Below are 26,319 nucleotides of genomic sequence, written 5' to 3' on the forward strand. Positions count from 1 at the left end.
TGCAGAGTATCGCCTTGAGCTGCAGCTGAACATGAAATCAACACAAACTGGGGCAGTGACAGTCTTTAAATCGGCTTTAGATCACTATGAAAAGGTAAAGGATTAGGACGCTTTTCTGCCGTCGCGAGGAGATAGGATGGCGTTCTTGGAGGAGCGCCCACTCCTCGCAGCCCACTTTGGGGCCGGGTGTCTATCTTCTAATCTTCTAAAGCACTCTGCTTTTGTCGCCATTTGCATGGAGTGTGGCCTACATAGTTACTTAGCATACGCTCGTGTTTGCTGGGCTTCAAAGCTCCCTGTGATGGAGGATGAATGTGACTCTTCTACACAATTTCAACATTTCCTACCCTTCTATTTATATGCCATTGTCATCTGTTTAGTCGCTTTTCATTTTGCATCACTTTTTTACACCGCAATTACTCAATATTTATTTGTAAAATGCTATTTTTTTTAATCCTTTTAAGTCATTTTTTGAAATGTCCAGATCTGCTTCCATGAAAGTCGCTTTTGTGTTTATTTGATTTGATTATACACGAGACGCATTTTTAGGAATTCTTTTCTCATCTAATTTACATGAAAATATTTTTTATTTGTGAGAGATTTTTTAATTACATTAAATGTATATATTATTTTTTTTTTGCCTTGCTTTACTTTACAGTTACTGTTTTGAGCATGAACATCTTCCCCGAGGGGTCCTCATGAGCTACTTTGTCCCAGAGCATCTCCAAACAACATAAATGAAATTTCCCAAAAGAAAAACGTCGCTCTTGTTATTCAGATGCTGCGTGGAGGCTCTTTTGTGCGCCTTTAATTATTCTCCGCTATCAGGACGGTCCACAGGGTAATTAGTCACTTCTCTCCAAAGAAAACTCCTCCGATTCATATCAGCCTTAACTCGGCCATTTTAAAAAGCGACATGTCGGTGGAGTTCATGATAGCCCTATGAGTTGGTTTATTTATTTATTGAATCACATGCATTTACTCAATTTTCTTTCTTGAGCATCAAATGTGTGGGCAGTTAAAATGTTGCGGCATGCACATTTCATCGAGAATACAGGACAAAGGTGTTGGCAAGTGTCTCTCGAAGGCGACCGCGCACTCCTTCTTTTTACAAGTCAACACAAGCTGTGCAAATGCTTCAATTAACGGGGAGGGAAAAGAGCTGAGTCGATAAGGCTAAAACATTTCCTTTTTTTAATTTCGTTACATAGCTAATCAAGTTTTTATTCATTTTTGCCTCAGAGTTAATAGTTCAAGGAGTGTTAAAAATTGTATCATTCCATTTCCAGCAACTCAAATTAGTGAGAACATTAGGTACGGTACTGCGAATCTGAATAGAATTCAATAAAAAAAAATCTGATACCTCTTTTACTAAAATGATAGGGCTCACTTTTTGTGGATCGTGGAGTATTTGTTAGGGTTTTTCTAGATTGCATAATTTAGTACAAACTATAATTTTATTGCCTACTGAAATGAATGAATTGTTAAATTAATAACATCAGCTTTATGCATAATTGTTTGGGCGCGGTGCCTTTATTGGATCTCATTCGGTTGTGCCGGTTTACCTAATTGCGTGGCATATGTCTGGCATTTTGTCATAAATTTCTAAAAACAAATGCAAGGAATTCTTATGAGAAGTTTGAAAAATGTGAACCCATTTATTTGATCAGAGCATCCATCTAGCTCAGTTCCTATACACATTTAATATGGCCCAAGGATTACTCTCGAAAATGATTCCCCAGGCCTGCTCTTAAGGCATCAACAATATTTGATGGAGCGCATGATGATTTAACAGTAATGAAGATGGCAACACAAAGTGAGTGTGCGCGCCTTGTGCAAACAACCAGTGACCTAGTAGGAGCTGTGGATTGATAATGTGTCCTTTTTAGAGCCTGCTCAAAGGGGGTGTTTTTCTAATCAGAGTCGCTGTCGTCGTTTTTGTTGTCGCTCGCTCACAGACAGCAGACAAAGTGGCATTTCCTGACTCTTCCCATCCATGTCTGAGTTATCTGACACCCCCAAAAATGCGACTGCCGGTAGCTGAGGGGGAGAAAGGGGAGGGGGGGTGCGGTCAGACCAGGGCACACCATCACCACCGCCGCCTTATCCCGCTAAGGAGATGGCTTCTTATCAGATGAGCCGAGGAAGTTTATTTTATGGACTAAATCTGGATGGAGGGGGATAAAGAAATGACACATCCCTGGCGGACACAAAAGGGGAGAATGAGATTAGTCCTCCAGCAGCATATATGGCTTTAGTTCAACCTGACAGGCAGCGGATTGAAAGGTCATGAAATAATAATCCCCCTATTCTTCCGCTCTAATCCTACCAGGGTGTGTTTCACTATGGGAACGAACGTATGGAGGGGCTGCTGCAGGCTGCGTGTTCATTTAGTCGTGTCACTGTGCTTAGATAGGCATCCAGTGCTGCTTTAAATTAATTAGGCTAATTATGATTGAAGAGGGGGCTTTTTTATGATGAGTGCCAGAGCCTCTGTTTTTTTTTTTTTAAATATGTAATTTATGTTTAAGCACTTGCTGTAGGATGGTGTTTTTTTTTTTTTTTAGGTAACTGAATCTGTGTGTACAGTGGAATCCTCCCAACCAGGGGTGCCGCGGCATCCTAGTGTGATAATAGAAATGATCCAAGCGCGCCTAATTTGTCTGAACATGATCTATTAATTACAAAAAGGTCTTTGTTAATCTATCCCAGCGACGTGTAGCGACGAGTCGAAGAGTTCAATTTATTAGATGGCGAATGTACAATAAAAGCTGTGTATCCACCTGTTGCAATTAATACAATTAACATGGCTTTCAACGTCAAGTTCATTTGTGAGTGTCAGTGACTTGAAACGAGGTCACCGGCATACCTTTTGAGACATGTTTATTTGACGTTGTGCTGTGAGATTTTTCTCATTTCAAACGGGTGCCTCACTTCCTCTGCGCTAACGTTGAACACAATAAACTCGATGACTCCAGCGAGACTACAATTGCCGGAATTTGGGAAAAGAAATAGCCTGTTCTGAGGTTAAACTGAAATCATCAGAATGTCCTTTTGATTTTGAAATGAGTTTTTCAATAGGAAATCATGGAAATGTAATGATCAGTTCTAAGGTCTACATAACAACAGTCAATCAAACAATTAAGTAGTCGAAACAGATATGTATTTTCTTTTCCAAAGCATAATCAATCATAAGAATAAGGGAGAAGCACACCTGAAATGTGTAAGCAAATAAGTATCATGAATGTAATTTCAAGAGCAGATTGGTACGGAAAAGCTCCCCAAACAAGACAAAAACATAGATTGAAATAACTGCACATACAAGTTTAAAAAGTTGCTATCCACTTTTTACATTGACATCACAAATTATATAGATAATCCGTCTCAAACTCAAGGCTTTTTTTTTTACCATTCATCTTTTCAAAGTATTTAAGTACTTGTTTCAGATTTGAAAATGAGTTATTCATCAATTTGTTGTGTATTCTATACTGTATATAATATGAGGGGTTCATACATTTATATGGGTTGACAGTCATTAAGTCAAAACTATAACGATGATGCGGCCCGCAACAAAAATGAGTTTGACACCCCGGACTGGTCCCCTCAGGAAATAATGATTAATTGTCCATTCCAAGGTCAAACTGTAGCCAGCACAAAAACTTGAACTGTTCGTGATGCAAAAAGATGTGATTCTGGTCATACACCATTTCACATTATTTACTGATCAGACAAGTGTAAACAGAATTACCACTGTAAGACACAAACCCGGTAAACTTTTACACGGATTCCACAAAATATTTGTGGCAATTAATCTGTTTTGCGCCTGATATTTGACATTTTTAAATTGGTGTATGAAATCTTTGGCTTATTTTATGTGACTTCCTGTCCATATTCACTAAAAGCCAAAGGAAAAAAAAACATCCTTTTTGATGCTCACTGAAATTAGTTTTGCACTCATTCTCGGACTCTTCTTGAAAACGTACATCAAATTCCAAATACATCCTACGATGACTCGCAAAACATCATGTGTCGCACACCTGAGTGTCCATGTGTGCACAAAACCCGGCAAGACAGACATTATGCCGCTTAGTGTTGCAGTTTGGGGGAAGCACGCAAGCTTGTGTTTGCTATTTCATTTTTTTTTTGAGGGAGGTGAGACGCAATTCTGAAAATCAAGCATGGGCGAAAATAGGAGTGAGAAATTCAATGCCAACGTATGTGTTGTGTGCAATTATTCGATTAATCATTCTTATTCCATTACTGGCTCGCTGCAAAGATGCGAGGAGAGTGGTTTTTAGAAAGTGGAAAGGAGACAAGAGGAGGAAGGGAGGGGGGGGGGAAGGAGGAGGAGGGGGAGAGGAGGAAGAGCAGCATCAGGCTAGCAGATCTGCATTGGTTGTATATTTCCCATTGCCCCGTTAAAGCTGGCAGACAGAGGTCAGGAAACTTAATTATAGCCTAAGTGGATAGAAACATGCAGACTGATTGGAATGGCAAGGACAAGTTTTAATACTGCGCCCCCCTCCCTCAGCCCGTCCGTCTCCCACAATGCACGGCAGACGTGCAATCACGCCACCCGAGCCGAGACCCCCCCCAATCCCCTTAACCCGACTCGCCGGCTGACAATAACACTAATGCATATCAAAATTATATACTCCACAAATGTGTGCAGTGCCATTACTTTCCAATTTTGCCAGTTCAATAAAAGACATATCCCGTGTAATGGCGATATCACAGCAACTTATTTCCATGCGGCGCCACAGATAAGGCCTCACCTGCGGCTCCGCTACGAGACTTATTAAAGCGGCGCCGTCCAAATTTCTGCTCAAGTCTAATTTTTCATTTTGTGCCCTTCTTTTATTAATTTAGTTATTTTCCCTTTTATACCGCGACATTCCGACTCGGGGTGTAATTTCTTGATTTGGGATTTCAAATCAGCAGTGACTCGACCCAATGGGCGGCCTTTTTTTTTTTTTTTTTCTCCACACCTCTTTTTTTTTCCACGCAATCTATTTGCACTGTATAACATTTGCATATCTGCTGCTCATGAAGCAAGGCTTTAATTTCCTCCTGCCGCAGATAAACATCACCTTGTTGGACCAGATGGGTGGGGTGGGGAGCGGTGGTCGGCTACCATGGTGGGAGTGGGGGGGTCATTGGAGGGGACGCCGCACAATGCTGCCGGGTCACGCATTCCGTGGTCTGAAGTAATACGATTGGTACATTTCCATACGGTGGGCAATTTTATATTTATTTATGCTAAATTAGGTACAAATGGAAGCTGGTATGAGTTGGAGATGACGATGATGATGACGTGGGTTTTAGGAAGACGACTGCGATTCATTGTGGCGGTGAATAGATGGAAAGAAAAAAAACTTTATTATAGATTTCAAGTGATATTTCGACTCTGACTCAGTTCTAACAAAGTTTGGACACTGAAATTCCTGTCACCATGTGGAAGTGGAAAAAAAAAACACGAAGCTGAAGATGCTGTATGTTACATTTAGGATTTTTTTTATGCGTGAGAACATTTCATTCTTTTCCATCCTTTCCCATTAAGACACAATGTCTGCAAGTATATACTGTTTTCAAGATTTATAATCATGCTTAGACTGCATTATTACTCTTGTTGCTACCAATATCAAAAATTTCAGGAGCGGGTGAACGACAACACAGTATTGCAGATGTAACAGCCAATCATAAACAAGAATACATGTTTCTGAATTTTAGACATAAAAATATGATGATGATATGAACAAAAATACAGTATTTAGAAACAATATCCCCATTATCAAGGTGTGTTTGGTTAATTTAGCTGCGTGGGATCATTAGAATAAAATATAATAGCCGTAGTCAATGAAATTGTTGTTGAATTTAGCCGGAGTTGTACAAAATCTGGTGTTCGATATCGTGTTAAAAAAAAACAAAAAACAACACTCTGATGACATGAAATGTGTGTAATTGATTCACCCTTGAAGATGAGTCATCAGCTAAGAAAAGTTGAGCTTTCACAGTGTGGAAACAGGAGGCTAGAACATTCCCATTCTGCTTTTCATTTTGTAACATGACGACGATGATATTGTGGCAATTCTACTGCTAATTCGAATCCAATTCTATCGCTGTTATCGTTACTATTAGAATATGGGCCTCTACACAACTCATCTCTCGAAATGCAAGTTCTAAAACTGATTCCAGCAACATGTTGAACCGAGTGTCAACTGACAGAGCGAGTGCATTATGGGATTTTGCTCATTGTTTGCGCGTCATTTGTATGTGCAAAAGGAGGCGGCTCGTGAATAATGAGCAGCTCACGCGGGACTTGTGCAAAGCTCTTGTTATTTGAATGTCGGAAGCTTGTAATTTAAGCGCTTCTGCCGGGAATTGGAGAGCGAGTTTGAGGTTAGAGGGGTCAGAGGGAGGGAGCACCTCTGTCCTCAATTCGCAGGCGTAGCATTTTTTTTTTTTGCGGTCATGCGAATCCCCAGGTTGGGAACAAAAAGGGAAGACGTGCAACAAGTCGAGCTCACTTTCAAAGACGACGAGGCCGTAAAGGCAACAATCAGAATCCCGGTGTTAATTGAATCAGACTTCAGTAATTCCTCCCCCCCCCCCTCCTCCTCATCCTCATCTTCACTCCCGTGACAGCTTTGCCGTTTTCCCCCGCGAGCTTGCAGAGAAGATGAAGGGAGCTTTCAGGCTCTTTTAGAAGATGAGGGTTCAAGAACAGAGATTAAGGAAGCGAGTGAGAGAGCGAGTGACTGAAAGGAGAGCTGGAGATTATGTCATATGCAATTGATGTGCTCCCTTAATGTTCCTTTTAAACATGTGCCACCGCGGCCCGCCTCTTTACGTCGTCTCTTCTCATACGCACGTGCACGGGTTAGAGTATTAACCCAGAAATGCTGCTGTGACACAGGTGGGGCGGCTCGTGTGTCATGAGAGGAGTTTTAGCCGCTTTGATATGGATATGACACGTGTATCCACGTATCAGCTTTCCATACATGGTCATATCCATATCAAAAAAAGCCTTTTATAAGCATCGCCAAGGACAAAATGGACCAACAATGAAAATGTTCATTTTAGATGAATCAAAGGGGACATAATATGGAAACCTGACTTTTTAATTGCTTTTATACAATCTGCAATGGCTGGCCACCCATCAAGTGTGAAATAATGCAAGCAAGGAAATATTTTGCACAATGACATCAGACGTGTCCAAATGAATCGATTAATCGGTTGGAGCCGTGAAAGTTATCCACATCCAGTGATTTCAGCCTCTCAAGAGTAAATACTCACTGATCGTCCGCCCTGAAAGCAAAATGATTGTCGGTGTTTTAATAAAAAAAAAAAAAATTGCTCAAACAAAATCTGCTTTTACTTTGAAGAACATTTTCCCATTTTTGGAGTCGGTTTGATTTAGAATTTTATAGCTAGCTTTTGTGATACAGTGTGAATGCTTAAAAAAAAAACACATGAATTTAATTCATGGTTTTGAAGATCGACCTGACGGTCTTGTGGTTCACATGCATGGGTCCTGGGTTCATTTTCAACTGTACAAGATAAAATGAATATTGGATTTCTGTCTATATATGGTGACCTCTCCAGGGTGTTCAGCCTTTTGCCCAAAGTCAGATTGAATAAGATCCAGCTTTCTGCAACCCTTAAAATGATAAGCTGAATAAAAAAATGAATGAATGCTGTTTTTAGTGTGTGTGTGTATGTAGTATGTGTGTGCGCGCGTGTATTTGTGACCACACACTCGAAGTGTCTTCAGTGTGTTCAACCATTCGATTAAAGCGGCAGCTATCACTAACAGGATTAGCCGAGTGGACAGCAGAAGTCTATCATTGCTTATTGATTTCCTCCTGATCCCCCCTCTGACATCGGTCCATCAAGGCAAACTGTTCCATGAGTGGCCCCATTGGGAGAATCGTGAGCGGTGGGACAACGTATCTCCAGAGACTTCAATCGGGGGACAGCCATCTTTCCGCGTCAGGGAAAGTCAAATAAGTCAAAGCTATCGGGCGGTAACAGACGATGTCGTGGCCCCGCTTTCCCCTCCCCTTTGCCTGAAAACGCCAGGTTGACTCTCTTTCAAGAAAATCAATTCGATCGATTCAGCGTTCGGTGGTGAAGCAAGTGAATCTCTTGGACACCAAGAAAAGATTTTGTGAAGCAAATTAATCACTGGTTACTTGAGTTACACGTGTGATATCTTTTGTCAAACAGTATTTGAAATACAAAAGGTGCTTCAAACACGAAAGTTACAAGAAAGCTATTTGATCCCATTGAAAACGCATCACAGCATACCTGAAATACTTCAAGACGTCTCAAATCCTATTTCGATTTTTGTATTATGTTTGAGTAGCAGTTTTGATAACAAATGTCTTCATTTCAGGAGCAATTTTCTAATTATCTGCAAGTTAATTTTAATTCTCATTTGTCATTTTTATTATTCAGATGAAGTACATTTTTGTAGCAATTATGAACACACAGGAGAAAACAAGACATCTCAATAGGTAATGATGACCAATTGCAGAGCTGCCAACCAGCAAAAACTTATTTCCAGAACAATTGATTAGAATTTCTCTATTTTGTACATGTACAATGAATGTACAAGAACCGTATTTTCTGGATTATAAATCGCTCCAGAGTACAAGTCGCATCAGCCATAAAATGCATAGTAAAGAAAGAAAAGACATACCATATAAGTCGCACTGGAGTATAAGTCGCATTTTGGGGGAAATTTATTTGATAAAATCCAACACCAAGAACAGACATGTCATCTTGAAATGCAATTTAAAATAAAAATAGAATAGAGGCAACAACAGACTGAATAATTGTACAGTATTCTAACATTACATGACAAACAACAAACTGAGAACGTGCCTGGTATGTTAACATAACATATTCAGATAACTATAGCATGAATAACATGCAAACAAGTTTACCAAACCATCCGTGTCATTCCAAATCGCAAAATCCAACGAAATCTTCTTCTTCTGTGTCACTTTTAAACAACAAGTCTTCCACTATTATTTCTGGTACATTTGGTCAATCTGTACTTCAGATTGATTTTTTTTCCGCCCGAAAGTGTGACGCATGATCACAAATTAGCACTAGCTTTGAATTCTCGCATGACATCAACAGCAATCTTGTAGCTATGTTTGACTCCATTGTCACTTTGACTCCATTGCTGCTGTCAAGTGAAGAAGTAAATAAATAATTATGACCCAGCCCTGGGATTGATGCACTACATTGTTAAACATACAAGTGAAAATATATCACAAATATGGAGATTTTCAGCAATTAAACTTTTTTGGGGGACACATTTGTGCAATTCCTTCCCTTCCCGATTCATCACAAAGATAATTCCAAATCAGTCCTTCCCTAATAAACTCAACCAAGAACAGACTTTCCTGGAACAGAAAAGGTGAATAGTTAGATGAATAGTTACAATTTTGGTGAAATCTGACAGCAGTTCACTCAAGTCAGGGGTTAAAAATAAAAGGTTTGCGGAATATTGCCAAATTAATAACAGCCTTACGCGAAAGGCTACGAAAGACACGTGAGGCATTTTTAAAAGTCTTGCTGCAGCTGTGACAAGATCTGAAGTCCAATTGAAAGTGGTAATTGCTTTGCTAATTTCTCCTATTAATTTCTCAGCGTGTACCAAAGGGTAGACGCATAATAGGTGAAATGTTTTAACCCTTCGACGCTTAGATTGCCTCCCTCTCCGCCTCCGTACTGATGCCTGGGTGCTGTCCTTGTGGTTTAATTGCTCATCTCTGCTCTCCGCCTTCTTTGCGCCCCTCTAACTCACGCTCTTAGACCTGAAACATCCCCCAAGACTGTCAGCCTGGAGCAGTGTAGGGAGTAATTACAGTAACTAGTGCAGTAATATTAGGCATTACAAATAACATTTCAACAATATACCGTTTCTGTAATGCGGTGTATTTTTACCTATAGTTTCATTTTTAACTTTAAATCATTGTGTATAAATGACTGTTTTTATAAATACAGACCCTTGTTCAAATGGCAGATTTTTAGCGATATTGGATGCGAAAATTAAATTGCTTTCCGGCATGTTTTCGATTCTGAGCAGTGGTGGGTACGGAATAACAGCAATAACTTTCCCAACCTTGGTCGAGAACCTTTAGTCGGAACTTTCATCCTCCAATTATTTTCTTAATGCTTTCCTCTCTGAATCAAGGACACCCCATAGAGTGTCAAAACCATTTCAAAGAGTACATGCATCTTCTTGTTTGCTGACAAGATGTCCAGCAAAGTCTTTTGTTCCCGCCTGGCTCTGAACGTACAGAGAAGGCAGTCCATTGAATTGTCATCCGTCATGCTTAGTTAGACGCTTGTCAGCTGCCCAGTCGTGCAGCGGTCACCCCTGACCTGGAAGCATTATATCCAAATCACATTACACGGCCCCGGCTTCTTTATTCCCCTCTTTTGAAGTCACCCCAGCGAGACATCTGTCCGGCCCTGTTTGTGTTGACTTCCCACTCGAACGTCACGTCTTAATTAGCTGATCGAATTTTCCGTGGGCGGGCGCCTTTTGTGCGAGTCGAAGCTCGTTTTGGTATTGAAGGTTTCTCCTGTGGACCAAGGTTTCCTTCTGTTGCTTGTATATGTCGGTCTTCTGGTATGTGCAAGAAATCTGTGGCAGCCATGCACAAGCTCAGGTTCATAAAATGCGGTCATGCACTTTTGCATGCAAGCCTAATCATTTCTAGCAGATTTTGTGGGCATGTTTCTAGAAGCTTTCCAATTTCTTGTACAGTGGTGCCTTGACACTTACAAATCATTTCTTCAATTGTCAATTGTACAGTGAGAAATAGAATTAAAGGCTTTTCCAAAAAGTATGACATCATAGCAGACCAGCGACGAGGCAGGTCATTGGATAGTTAACCGGACGATGAAAATCATCGGCACATGGTATGGCACGTAGATGAAAGGCTCAGTTCATGTCAGGATAATTTGGGACCCTTTTTACCGTACCAGACCAAACACAAATGTACAGCTTGGAGGGAATGAGGTTTAGTCTTCAGAGTGTGGAGAAATTCATAATGACGAGGGGAAAAATTCCTCAAGGATGACAAGTTCTCAGGGAAACAGGAGTGGAGCCAACTGTCTTTCAATCGCGAGACGTCCACTCTATCCCCTCAGCCATGACGCCCACAAGACTACTTCCAAACAATTCAAATTAATCTCCCTTTTTTTATTAATCAACCACTTGGCGGCTGCCTCACTCTTACTCACTCATGTAGTCAGGCGACGTATTCTCTCAAGGATTTAGTTGGAAATCATACAAACAGTTAAGCAGCATATTGCATTAGTCATTCGACTATCTCGCAGCGACGTCGTCGTGCCTGACATAAACACACATACTCAGAAGCGTCGGTCACACAACACCCCGCAAAACATGACACATTCTCTACACTATAGTTAGCAACTCAAAATTGTTATCCTTTGCCATATAGTCAAAGCGTTTCGGTAGTTTACGTTGTTAAACTTTCAAACTTGCAATGTTTCTTTCTGTGCAAAACATTTTTCAACTTGTCAAGAGGCTGTGCGAGGACATGAACAGGTCACTTAGTACACTAAGGGAATTTATTTTCATTTTTGTGGCAGTGGTGGTATGTATACGTTGTATTCTGTATTCATTGTGTTGAAATAAATAAATATTTTGTAAATAAATACATGTTGAAATAGTTAAAAAATTAAATAAATAAAAGTGCAAAAATATACTGTACTTCATGACACATTAGATTGTTTCGTCATTAATACTAGAATCATTTTTCAAATTTTGACAGCAGTGGTCCGTCATAACTTATTGGGTTTCTTTACGTACTCGCGTATAAATTGGATAATTAAACTGTATCGATAAAGTCAGATAATAATGTTACTCTTGTTGCTTGCACAAACAGTAAAAGAGTAACCAACTTTGTTTATTCGATGTAAAAATCTGGTACAGTTTGAAAATTAATTTCAGAAAATAAATTGTCAAGAATTCTGGGGGAACTTGTGGAAATGTCAGAGACTCTCCTTGGTTTGATGCAATTCTATTGCCTCTGATGAAGAAAAGAGAGCTAGCCCTGAAAAGCTTCTGAAAGTCAGGCCTTGGCACAAATGGGCTTATCTATGTGATACAGAAATCATAAGCTAGGAGTGCAAAAGTTTAAAGATTTCAAGAGTTTTTATTCGCCATGTCTGAGCGTGCCAAACAAGGAATTTGACTTCACACAGCCTCTGTTCAACATTTAGGTGACTAACAACACTCAGGACATGTGAAAAATGGCAAATATTCTCAAACATCCCCTGATCTTAAACTCCCAAGAGGGCAAGGAAAAACTCAAAACTCCAGCTAGGGGAAATGAGAAACCTTGAGAAGATGACCACAGATGGGAGGGTCCCTCTTCCAGGATGACCAGGCTGCAATGGATGCAGAGGACACATAGTACAAACAGTGTCGACAATTCAAAAAAGGTGTGGAGAGCAGGATGTTATTGCACAGTAATGACTCTGAGACTCTAAGAGTGGTGTGAGTTCATCAGAGCAACAGCCTGGGAGAAGAAGCTGTCTCTGTGTCTGCTGGTTTTGGCGTACAGAGCTCTATAACGCCGTCCGGAGGGGAGTAGTTCAAACAGACTGCAACCTGGGTGAGAAGGGTCTGGAGAGATGTTCCTTGCACGTTTCCTGGTCCTGGACAGGTACAAGTCTTGGATAGATGGGAGGTTGATTCCAATGATATTTTCTGCAGTCCTGATTGTCCGTTGCAGTCTGAGCTTGTCTTGTTTGGAGGCTGATCCAAACCAGACAGTGATGGAGGTGCAGAGGACAGACTGGATGATGGCGGTGTAGAAGGTCTTCAGCAGCTCTCGCGGCAGGTTGAACTTCTTGAGCTGTCTCAGGAAGTACAGCCTCTGCTGGGCCTTCTTCCGGACAGAGTCTATGTGGCCGGTCCATTTCAGGTCCCGAGAGATTGTGGTTCCCAGGAACTTGAAGGTGTCTGTGGAGAGAATAGTTATACTGCGGATAGTGAGGGGTAAAAGTGGTGAAGGGTCTCGCCTGAAGTCCACAGTCATCTCCACGGTCTTGAGCGGGTTCAGCTCCAGGTGGTTTTGGCTGCACCAGTGGACCAGCCGCTCCACCTCCTGTCTGTACGCAGTCTCATCACCGTCCTGGATCAGTCCGATGAGAGTGGTGTCGTCTGCATACTTCGGGAGCTTCACAGGAGAGTTCTTTCTCTAGCTGAATAAAGACACAAATGGAAATGACATATTTTAGAAAAATATGAACTCAGGGGAAGAGAGGCAGCAAATAAATGAGCATAAAGCAATATATAACTGAAATAGACATATTTTTTGAAAATTCCATAACATTTTAATTGACATTTTCGATACTCTTGGCTGGGGGAGATTTAAAATGAAAGCTTCTATATTCTGTCTTGTCCAAACACCAACACATAAATCAAACTGACCTTAAATCAATGGGTGAGTTAAAGTATCTAAAATGATCATCTCAAACTCTAGAGCTAATTACGTATATACACTACCGTTCAAAAGTTTGGGGTCACAAAATTGTTTGGGTGACCCCAAACTTTTGAACGGTAGTGTATATATTTATTTAGATAATTATTTATAGATTATATATATAATCTTCTGCGTAAAAAATCTTATAATATATATGTATACTTATATTCATAGATTTTTTATAATCTTATACAAATATAAGATATAATTTATAATATTTAATTCATAATATTTTATTATAATAATATTTACACTACCGTTCAAAAGTTTGGGGTCACCCAAACAATTTTGTGACCCCAAACTTTTGAACGGTAGTGTATATATATATATAGTGTGTATATATGTATATATATAGTGTGTGTGTGTATATATATATATATATATATATATATATATATATATATATACAGTATATATTTGTGTGTGCGTGTGTCTGTGTACACGACAGAAGTACTCCGTTTAATCACGCACACATTTGAGCAAATAGCAGCTCACCATGTGTATTTCCAAGGGTGTCCTGTAACCTTGGTCTAGACAGGGGCAAGGGACATTCATACACATTTATTCAAAAGGACGCTTCTCATTCAATTCTCTCCATATTCATAAGCAGTTTCGCACCCCCACTCTCGTTTTTTCCCTTTCAGCTTTAAATTAAAGGTACAGGAACGAGCCAGGCCTTTCATCTCCAGCTGAAGGAGGGGGGGGAAGTGGTGGGAGAGAGCGAAGGTGTGCGTGTGTGTGTGAGTGCGTGTTAGGTGTGTGCGGTGGCGAAGGGCAGGGGAAGGGAGGGAAGGTTGGACAAGGGGGAGACTCCGCTCTCTATTTATTAGTCCCCCCCCCCCCCGACAACTCACACGTGTACGCTTCCTAAACGACACCTGGCAAAAAATGATTCATTAATTCCAAAATGTTTTTTGAAAGCCATATTTCAAAGGCCTAGACGGGAAGGAGAGAGGAGCTGAGTGGGCCCGGGTGAGGAGGAAGTGAAGGGAGGGATAAGAGCGGCAGCTAAGATGCATTGGAGTACCCTTCAAGTTTTAGGTCAGGCTTGGGGAAGGGGGGAGCAGATCGCTTTTTGAGCCAGGACATAATCAAATACAGTGGAGCCTCGGTTTTCGAACGTCCCGGCTCTCGAACAAATCGGTATTCGAACAAAAAATTTGAGATTTTTTCGTTTGTCGGACGAAATTCGGTTGTCGAACCTCGCGAGATGAGCCGAGAGGACCCGCATGCCAACTGACTCCGTCAGTTATTACGTTCTCGTTACTCTGAGGGTTGCATCAAGTCGAATCATGCCTCCAAAGGAAGCAAGTGGGAGCAGTAAAGCCATCCTAAAACACAAAGACGCTCCTAAAGCAATGCGACACTGACTTTTCATGGTTTATGAAACAAGGATATGTAAACATGTGGACTGCACTTATTATGTGCTTAACCTTTCTAGAACCTATAAAAATAAATGATCATATTTACATAGATCTAAAAAATAAAAGCCCACCGACCAACCGAAGTGCATCATCCCCTCCCTCGCTTCAAATTGTGGCCCTTACAATTTTAAATTCTATTCTACTACAATAGTGTCAATATTAATTTGACGAATTGTTCAGCCCTAATTTTTGACCAAAAAAGCTGGTACCACCATTTTCTCGATAAAAATCCTTCTTACTAGCCACTCTGTTATACTCATTTATCCTGTAAATCTGTTCTGCAGTCGGGTTAGGATGGGTTCGATTACCCTGTTGCTCTGCTTTCACTCCGCACCGTATTATAGTCCGTAGGCTCAACTGTTTTCTTGCCGCCATTGGATTAAATGTAGGTGTCTCCTTCCTGTGGAGATTTGAATACAGCAGAACTTTGTTTTCCTTTTGTTCTTGATGTTGTGTTTCTTTGGAACGTGACATTAATAAAGCATCCTTTCATATTGCTCGTAGCATTGTATTGCTAAGTTCAGATGCAGTTTCTACAAGCTGTTCTTGTTCTACCTGTTGGGCTAATTGTTCAAACTCGTCGAGCGCTGTGTATTTATCCACATGAGCGGCGAACGGGTCGGCAGCGCGATCGTGTGTCGGCCACTCCCGGTCCAGCTGAATCTTTCATACGACCGCAGATGATGTGCTTAATTATAGATGGCAGGACAAGGCGGGATCCTTAGCCTCAATTAGACGGGGCCACGGGGTGAGTGACCTGTAGCACGACTGTCAGTGCCTATTACACACTACACGTGGCCAGTGACAGCGAGGGGGCGGAGGGCAGGGCCGGGTTACGAGGCCTTCTTCGACTGTATTCTTTTCTCCATCGAGCTACACGCTACATCCAGTCACACGCAAATGCCGATGTGCGTTTTTTTTCTTTTCAACTATTGTTACCGGTAAAATCAATTGCATTGATTGTGTCATTGTGCGTATGTTGCTTTTCCAAACACACTGTATTTGGCTCATCGTTAAGACAAATTAGACCTTATTATCATGACGTCACAGGTAGCAGTAGCTTCGATAGCACCACTTGTAAATACACCAGAGAAGTTGAACTTTTTGAGGAACTGCTAGACGTTTGTAGAGGCAAGTGATAAAGGCAAAAATAAGGGCTCACATTGGCAAAATTATTCACAAAAAAAGAAACGCAAGTACGACAGGGTAGGCCAGAAGTTTGCATACATAAGGAAAATTTATAATGTATATTTTTTATATTTCAGAGACACTTTTATGTATGGAAAACCTGCAGCTTTATTTGACTTGTGTATCCATTTCTGTCAACACAATCAACACATTAGAGCTCAAATTCCTGTGCTTAGGAGATAACATTAGCAATCAGGCTAACTATTGTTTTTCTAAATGACTGAGAGACAGCTCAACCAAACAGACCAGTGACAATATTGGTGATTTTTCTTGTTACATGGAAATTTTGAACATTTTCTCGCGACAAGAAAAGTACAGGTGAACATCTACCGAAAGTCTGTTGAGCCTTTATTTTAATATTTGACCTGACGAACGCACACTGACAAACCCTGACAAAAACACAACATTCGCTGCTTTCGAAAAGACTCAGTTGTTCACCGCTCAGTGCGTCAGGGTCTTCATTTGTCTTTTCTTGAAGAAGTGGCTACTGCGCAACTAACCATTTATTTGATATTCCATGTACTGACTGTTCATGACATCCAATGGATTTATATTCCTTACACATAGGTTCTATTGGATTATTTGTTTTGTTTCAAACAGAAATACGAAAAAAACAAAATAAATTGGTATATCTGACAGGTCTAGACACTTTTACACACCCAAAAAAAAACGGTACATAGAAATGACAAAAAGCGATCGTAACCATGATATAGCTAACAGATTTGTTAATAGTTATCCGAGCTTCTATTTCTTCCTCGACGATTCTTTTGCCGTGTTGCACCGTCGCAACAAACCCTTGATTTTGGGTAGGAAACCTGATGAGAATTCATGAGAGTGATTGGCCAGTGGATGACAACTCAATCAAAGTCTAAAATATGTAAAGTGTCCTACTACGAAATACATTGTTGAAATATGTCGAGTTCCTACCCTTCCCACATGATTTAAACACTTTAAAACACACCATCGAAATTATTTCTTCGTGCCTGTCATTCTGTCGCTGTCAACAAATGGAAGACTATCGAATCAAATCACTTTGTTCAAGTAAGAGTGTGCTTGTTTCAAGCTATTCCGTTACTCCTATTTGTTTACTGTGAAACTAACATAGTTAAACACAGCATATTTAATCACTGAAATATTCATCTGACCATAATTTTGTCCAACAAAAGTCTGCTTGCTTAATGCTAAGAAATAATGAAATGCTAACTGAGATTAGCATCGATATTCCAGTAAGTAAATAAACATTCCAACAATTTCTACTTTAACATACGGTCTTCAAAAACACAAAATGTAGTAACCTCTTCTTATGACTGTAAATTGTGCAATAGTTCTTCGAGCAGCGCTGGGCAGCATGTTTTGACACAACATGGTACAACAATTCTCAATTTGGACTGCAAACTTGATAATTACTGCACTCAAAAGACGCTATCAACTTGAGATGTACTTGTACTAGTATTGACGTGGCAATGATGTCATCGCGAAGCAATCCAAACTTTTCTTTCTTGTATTTCTAAGACTTTCCTGCTCCTGTCTGTCAAGTCCACTGTCATGTAATTGAGTCACTAACAAGCAGCAGCGACATGTTTTTCTCACGGAGGACACTGGGTGTCCTGTGTCTCTTTTCCCAGGACCCTCCCATGCAGGCCTGCTGTCTCCTTGGAACAAAACCAGGCAAATAGCCCTGAAATGTATCATATAATGAGCCCAACTTAATGACTGTGGCTTAGGGTGGCGGATGGCCTCTCGGCTCACCTCATAATGGTGCCGCTTTATGTTATGATTTCCACTGAAGTGACATCGCTTCATTGGGACATCGTAAGATGAATGTGGATGATCCAGCCTCACCTGTACTAACTCACCTGTGTGAACACCGGGTAATCCCACATGCCCTTTTCTCCTTTGCGGACTGCTGATTAGGGCATTAAAAATAAATGGGGTTCGGTTTAGGGGGGGGGGGGGGGGGGTTGCTCATATGGCGGTATATATTTCTGTTAATTTTTCCTCATCCACCTCCCACTGCACCGTGTGCTAGGCCCCTCCCCCACCCAGGTAGACAGAATATGATAGCATGGGTCTGTCGCAGCAATGATTAGCCCTATTTTCCATGAGGTCATCTTACAGGGACGCCGGACGGCTGTGGTTCGCACACTGGCAGCTCTGTGCTGAACTCCCCAAACAAGCAACTGCCCCCCCAGGACATGATGGTACAGATCTCATGAACATGCTCGTTGTTTATGTATTCGTATCATGATTCTTTTATTAATTACCCGATTGGGTATCTGTACTAAAATGAAACTGGGGAGTAGTTCAATATTTTATGAACATATCGCTGGTGTTAGGCAGAATCTTGTTCATTTCTAGAATGATTGCCTAATGTTTGTTCAAACATGAACAATCATCTACAAGTGCAAGCCACTTTCCACATTTAAAATTGGTGAGTAGTTTGCAAAAATAGTAACATAGTAAAATATTGATTCAACTTTTACCCATCAGTACAACCAATGTAGAGCAATAGCAGCAAGTTCTGATAAATATCTTAAATCTTTGGTACTTGCGCATGATCAAAAGGTGGCATGATTGATTGCTGCTTGGGTGCTAAACTGTTCAAATGACAAAACCGATTCGTTGAGTTTTTGAGGGCGTCAATCGAGGTTTCAAGATTCTCGCCAATGTTATTTGATGTGGACTGAGCGTAGAGTCAAATTTTAATTTTTACATTGAGGAGACGGTGCAAGGGCCTATTCGTCTGTACTTATAACTTTAATTTCCATTGTTTGCCTTGGGACAACAAACTGTTTGACCTTTGACGTTGGAGCTAACATTAAACTCCTGATAAAAGGGTGGATGAAGCCATCAAAAGGATGGTATGTGATGAATTCCAAATGAAGGATGCACGCCTGTTTGGAGATCAAGGCTTTAACTGCCACAACTTTACAGCCGGCATCAAAATAAAATCCTTTAAAGTGTGACGTAGGCGTGACAGAGTTTGGTTAGCGGCGCCGCACGGTGCCAAGTCGCAATGCAATGACATATTTTCAGCTTCATTCAAAAAAAAAAAGGGGGGGGGGGGCGCGTCGGTTGGGTCAACAGCTGCAGGCTAGAATTAGAAATCAATTATTCAGCTTTCGACAAGCTCATTAAGTCTGTGAATAGGTTTTTTTTTTTCCTTCGGAGTCTGCCTGCTCATTTCTCCGAGCTTGCAGTTTTTAATTAGTATATTTTTCACTTGAAACTTTGAAAAAATCCCTTAAAAAAAAAAAACAAGAGGTAGCCGTTAATTTAACACTTGCTGAGCTCTCTGACAGTGTGCGCTCAATGTGTGTATGCACATATTGGAGACCACTAGGGTTGTTTGGACACTGTCTAATGACTGGAGTCATCAAGCTAAATTAGGCATTAATAATCCAAGAGGTGTAATCTGTGGAAATTAGGCATTAATAATCAAAGGATGCCTGGAAATTATCCCGCAAGGCCGCAAATGAAGCTGCACTAATCAGCGGAAGGTGCTCAAGAAGACCAAAATGGGGGAAATGGAAGGATGCATAAGAGTTTTATGGTGAGCTCGAAGGAGGGGAGGCATCCACGTTGCCCTGGAGACGACTATCAATCAGCATCATCAAAGTACGCTTACGTTTCCTAAAACTGTTACAGTGCAGGATGGCTTATTAGCAAACGCTCCTCGTCCACACCCGCGCACACACACACACACACACACACACACACAAATGCACACACACAGTCTCCTCCCTCTCACTCCCTTTCTCCCCTCTTCAACTCCTCCTCCTCTCCACATTGTGTGTGTCTATCTGATCCCGTGGCCTTTTGTTGCGCTATGAAAGGCCCGATGCCACACTCATTATTTTCTCCTTTATCTCTCTCCCCACTGCTCTGATTAGAACAGTCGCTCCTGACAGACGCCCTCAGCCTCCTCCTATCCATTACATTCTCCGTGTGTGTGTGTGTGTCTGCGTGTGTGTGTGCGCAACACATGTAAAGCTTACCTACCTATATAAATCGTATGTGTACTCACAACGCTAAAAGACGGCCAAGTGAAAACATGGCTGTCAATGGCCGGGATTAGATGCGTTTAGATCGGTGTGTCTGGATCGGTTCTGTTTTGTTTTTGTCGATACCAAAATGTACGACAAAAATCCCACAATATCATTTCCTTTTCCAATTATAAAAAAAGTATGTCATATTTTGACCTGTATGACCTGACTTCAATACATGAGTGAAATGATCTGTGAAGAAAAGTCAGCACTCTGAGAAGAGCAACCCAACTTGTTGTTCAAATTTGACTTTTAAGAAACCACCACGCGCGAGGAGAGACAACCAATCACCAATAGAAGGCATTGCTGACAAGGTCAGAATGCGTTTTTAATCTATTAGGATAAATCAATCAGTGAGGCTTACCATGTATGAATCAACAACTTGTGCTACTGAAAGTCGTGCTCATTCTTGTTAGGTATGAGTAACATTTAGTGTACTCGTTTGGTTACAGTTTTTATTCTTTTATTATATTTGGATTCGCTTATTAATCTGTATTTCTTCTTAATGATTACTAATGATTATTCTGACTAATCCTATTCCACACACGTGCACACACTCAAATTGTGATGCCTCACTGCATATTTGTTTTTTCTTTGTGTTTGAGCATTTTACAGTAAATTCAATCTACTTAAATACTCTCCTAAATTATGTTTTATTCAACTATTTATTTAAATGTATGTTAAAGTGGAAATGACATTTTAAGGTCCTATTTTGTTGTTGTTATGAAAGAAACGTTTGAATATTCTTAGTGCCTTGTGTGGCCTGACTCACCTTAATAAATGGACCGTCAACTCTGAAAAAAATATTTTTGGCACTTTAAGATTTGTTTTGGAGTACCCCTGCTTGTGTTTGGTGTCATTTTACAGCCATTCAAACTCTAATCTCCTATAAGCTGTTTATGGCTAAAGATGAATTTATGCATAAATCAATGGTACAGAATTATGAACAACACTTTTTAAATATTTACAGAGGCATCTAAAATATATTTTTCCCCATTGGGAAAGTGCTCTGAATATGTAATTTGCTTTTAAATCACATTATCATACGCGAACCAAGCAGAAATGCGGTGCGATTCACCTGTGAGTTAATGGAATATGGCTTTAAGAGGAAACTAATTATACCCGTTTAACAAGAATTGAATGGCTCTTCTTTGGAAGGCCTGATTCCCAATGTAAACATTAATGGCCTCCTTGATTAACATAAGAATAGTGTGTTATTGTGCTGCCGCCCATTGGATATGTATCTGTGCTGCACCGCACACACTGAGTGAACGCCCTAATACACTTATTACCTCCCTTATCTGCCAAAAGTGCCATTTCTGTTTTATTGTTTGACTAATTTGTGTAAAATTCATTTTCTTATTACAGTTATAAAGCATGCGCCCGTGGGGATTTTAGCCGAGGCTAAGTCAAGCTTTTGTCTTCTTCTTCTTCTTCTGTCGTGCAGGTCTGCCTTTGGAAGTCGTCAACAAATGAAATGCACCACAAGGAGCAAAAGGAAGCAAGATGGCGGTGGAGGACACAGGAAATAAGGTGAAGTGTTAAATGGCGACGTGGTGAGCTAAAGGGCACGTGAAAGGAAGGCATGCTTTGACTTGAGGGCCCTCCCGGGGATGATGACCTTCTTTCGCATTCTGCTAACTTTGACAACTGACAACGATCCCGGCCTGCCGTCCAACACGCACACACATTGAAGTCCTGCAATTTCCTTAAAGGCCAAACTGATGCTACTTTTGTTAGCATAGCTACACTACAAGTGGAACGCTACACTGGTGGCTCGCTGAAATTTGCCCTTGCTAGCTTTACGAATGTCACAGCTCACCTCTTTTCTCGGTTCGGTTATGTTGTCTTCACAAGTTTGGAACAACAAACCAATCGTATATACAGTGATACCTCGCTACTTCGCGTTTCGTTTATCGCGGCTTCACTCCATCGCGGATTATTTTTCCAAATTAAAAAAACATTTAAAAGTCAATATAAAACTTCTAAATTGAGGAAACATGTGTCTAACCTTTAGGACAATGTAGTATTGCTCCAAATGTTCGTTTACATTCCTTTAGAAGTCCGTTTTCGTGTGCGAATTAGTGTCTTTCCGCTAACTCGTTAGCCTGCCCAGTACTTCTTGTTGGTGACCGTACGTCGCGGATTTGACTTATCGCGGGTGGTTTTTGGAACCAATTATCCGCGATAAACGAGGGATTACTGTATTGTGTTAAAATTTGGTGGTTTTGGTGTAGACAGATTTTATTGGGTTCAGGCAGTGATATCAGAGATTGGCCCCAAAAATGATTGATTTGGCAAAGCCTTAGCAACCACAGTATCTTACTTGCTTGTACTTCCCCTCTCAAAAACCTTTTGGTTTTTCATTTGAGTTGCTCAACTCATAGGCCAGGAAACACAGGGACCAAGTGGTCAGCACACCCGTCTTACAGTTCGGCGATTGGGGGCTCAAATCCAGACTCCAGGCTTTTGTCTGTGAAGTAACATGTTGCTTTTTGTTTACGTGCGTTATTCTCCGGGTTTACGGTGTCCTCCCCCAATAAGCGATATCGAAGATGGATGGAAGTTATCGGCTAAATTTTGATGGCAAACTTTTAAAGGGCTTTATCTTGGCCACATAGTTTTTATACCACAAAAACCTGGCATTTGTGCTTCATGTATACTTTGTACCGTAATTTTCGGACTATAAGTCGCACCGGAGTATAAGTCGCACCAGCCATAAAATGCCCAGAAAAGTGAAAAAAAACATATATATGTATATAAGTCGCTCCTGAGTATAAGTCGCCCCCCCACCCAAACTATGAAAAAAAACGCGACTTATAGTCCGAAAATTACGGTATATAGCTTCCCTGTCTATGTTGTTATAGTTACACAGCAATTTAGTGGCCAAAAGGTGCAAAAAGCACAGAAGTGTTTATTCAGCAAATGGGCTGAGGACGTCTGTGCTACAAAGGCAGTGCAAGTGCCTAAGTGGTTAATTTGTGCGACCGCCTTTGGTACCTCAACTCAACCTCGCTGTCTGGAATCTCATACCCTCATTTTATATTTCACCCCTGAACTTATGGATCCTGAAAAACGATAAGAGATTTTTTTGGGGCGGCGTGAGTATAGAGTGAGCACTAATGGGCTCTGACTTTGTCTGACTGTTGTTCTTAAAAGTGGATTCAAAATGCTTCACCCTTTTTCCCTTCCCCAGTCCATCTCCGCTTCTCTCACCTCCATACATTTTTCTTTCACTTTAAAAGACTCCCGCCCTCCCCCCCCCTGTGCTGTTTGCTGGGGTTTGGCCTGATAGCCATTAGTGTTACACCCTATTACATCGGTAATGACTTACTGTGAGCTCTAATTAGAGATGTGTTAGCGAACTGTCTTGCACCCCTCTCCTCCTTAGCCGCCCTCCCACCCTCCATCACCGTGGAGACGCTATTAGCACCTACCAGTTGCAGCTCCTGCCTGTTACTGACCAATTGGGGAAGTAATGCTATATGGCTAATTGATAACCAAAGACGCTCCATAAAATCTCAGCTCTAATTGTCTGGTTGGAAGAGGAGCTAGCGTGCCCATATATATATATATATATATTTTTTTTAAATGGTCAAAGTGGAGAATCATTGTAGAATAAAGCAAAAATGACTATTTGCTGGTGTGACGCCTTCCAGGAAGCGCACTTTTTTAACACCGAAGACTCTATTTTCATGCCCAGTGCAAATCTAGCATAACGCATAACGTCTACCTGTGTGCATGGGTGGAGTTTTCTTCAGTTCGGCATTTTCATCAATGTGCTCACTTCGAAACAGGCGATTGTTCATCTGTGTGTGACAACACGTCCACACCCCTTGCCCACCTGTGCTGCAACTTAGACCTGCTTTTAGCTGGTCTAAAGATGAGTCTACTTTCAGTTGCCCAACTGTTAAGGTTTGTAAAAGAACATGGCTTTGGTCCACCAGAGTGCTCAACATTGTGCAGTGTGGTCTGCCAAATTCCCAAATGTAAGAAAAGAGACTTGCACCTGCTGATGCTACTTTTGGAAAAAACAAAACGAGGTTCGGAAGGACCTCTTATCTCTCGTGTAACACAACTTCAGAGGTGTATTTTCCACACATTCCACTTCAGAGGGTTAGTTATATATCGAACCCTACCTTAATATCGAACCTTACCTTTTGTGGAATACCCATTTTGTCAAGGTTTTCTTTTCAATTTGCTCTTACTGTGATGCGTATGTCATATAACTTCCTGTTTATCTATTTTTCTTAATGCCCCTTGTTGAGTCTGCTCCTTCATCAGAAATCAGTATTGCAAAAAAAAAAAAAAAGTACAAACATCCGGTGAATCCTTTGATGCTCACTGAACTAAGGTCCATCTGCGGACTTTCAAAATAATAACAGTTTGACTTGAAAGTGTATTAAAAGACCAACAGCAATTCACGGTGACTTAGATTCTTTCTATCCTGCATGGTGTCTCCACATGCAGAGGGTCGTGAAGCACTTAGCAGGACGTGAGGCTGTCACAAGCACATGTTTGCAAGCTGTGCATGTAAACGGAATTTGGAATAAATAAGGATTGATAGGAATGCCTCCTGGATCATTGTCGTTTTTGGGGATGGGTAGGAGGGGTCACGCCGAAGCTCATCCAAGACCCCCCACACTTTCTTTCCCTTGCTGTCATGGAGGTGGATATTGGGGGGGCTGCTCATCAAGTTTTGCCCGGCTTCTCAAATGCGGCACAGCTGCCTTTCCTAACCAGTGCAGCTCGAGCCCAATCATCCTGGAGAGCCACAATCGCTCTATTTATTAGAATACGTGTTTGCTATTGTTCTGTACCAAACACACAAAAAAAGACCCCCCCCCCCTTCCCCACCCACCCCGCCACCGTCATGTTAGCAGCGACCCCCTCCCTTTTTTCCCCCCAGAGAGCAACAATAACTTGGAATAGTCTTTTTTTTTTTTTGTACGTGTGGATGTGTGTGTGCGTGCGCGTGTATGCTTGTAAAACTGTCATTCTTCTCTTCTCTGGCCCACAGTGGCGCGGTGCTGTTGGCTGTTGTACGGGGAGCGGGAGCTCGGATGCCCCTGGCACCGCTCGAGCTTGTCGATTGCGGCCGTGCATGCGCGTGTCGTGCCGCTTTATTTTTGGGGAAGGGTGCCACATTTAGATTTGAGGAAATCTACCGGCTTTGTCTGCAGTGGAGGGAAGTGGACGTGCAGATAGACGCGTAAGTAGGGGGGAAAAAAAGGCGTCCTCGTTTTGGATTTTGCCGCTACCCGTGTTGCGCGTAAAAGTCATTTTACGCAGACGCGTGGAGGAATTGGCGCGCAGAAACCAGCGTTTTATTTGCTTTTTTTTTTGGGCTGTGTTGTGTGTCAAGGGATGCTCTTTATATATTTTTGTACTAATCACGCGAAATTGGTATTTTTATTAACGTTGTGTTTAAATGTTTGACTCCTCCAACATGTCAGGAAGATTTGTGGTTGCCGTCCTGTGATGCTTTCACATAGCGTAAATGTTGTTTCGGGGCAAAGTTAGATCACTCCTTAAGTGCGTGTGTGTGTTTTACGTTGTAAGCAACACAGCCATGACAGCATGGAGTAAAGGTTGCCCCCAGGGTGCTTTTGTCATCAATCATAAAGGTTCAATCCCAGCATTGTGTCCAATCCTCAACAGTTGTCATTTGTCATACGGAGAGTTATCACTATCAACGTCGATTCTTGTCGTTTTATTTACATTTGTTTGTGGACTCATCCAAAGATTTATTATGTTACGCCGAAATTGAAATGTTATTTATTTTTTATGTTTAAATACCAGTGTAATTTGATCCATAAATATGTTTTAGTATAATTCTGTCTAACCCTATACAGAACATCTAATTATAACACTGACATTCCAAAAGTACTATGAGTGCCTTCTATGGGGTGTAAACACCAAACGGTTTGCCCATCTTACGCAGCAGAGTCAGTCATAAACTGGTTAAGATTTTTCTTTTTCTCCTGTCCATGACCCCTTTCATCGTGTGACATATAAGAGTAAATATTAAGATAATCTCAAATGACTGTATAGTGGTTAAGTCATTAGTGTCAAGACAAGAAGTGGACTTGTTTTCTTATTTATTTCAAAATAGTG

The 26,319-nt window shown here is 41.1% G+C and overlaps 1 long non-coding RNA gene across 1 annotated transcript in view; it reads left to right on the forward strand.

Moving 5' to 3' along the window:
* LOC119115416 overlaps positions 1–21,953 on the forward strand; it is a 54,970-nt gene extending 33,017 nt beyond the window's left edge. The window contains exon 3 of the long non-coding RNA XR_005096136.1: positions 21,571–21,953. This is a non-coding gene — a long non-coding RNA (uncharacterized LOC119115416). The remainder of the gene's footprint in view (positions 1–21,570) is intronic.
* Positions 21,954–26,319: the final 4,366 nt, after the last annotated feature.

The sequence above is a fragment of the Syngnathus acus genome, chromosome 21 (genome assembly GCF_901709675.1).
Source record: "Syngnathus acus chromosome 21, fSynAcu1.2, whole genome shotgun sequence".
Lineage (NCBI taxonomy): Eukaryota > Metazoa > Chordata > Actinopteri > Syngnathiformes > Syngnathidae > Syngnathus > Syngnathus acus.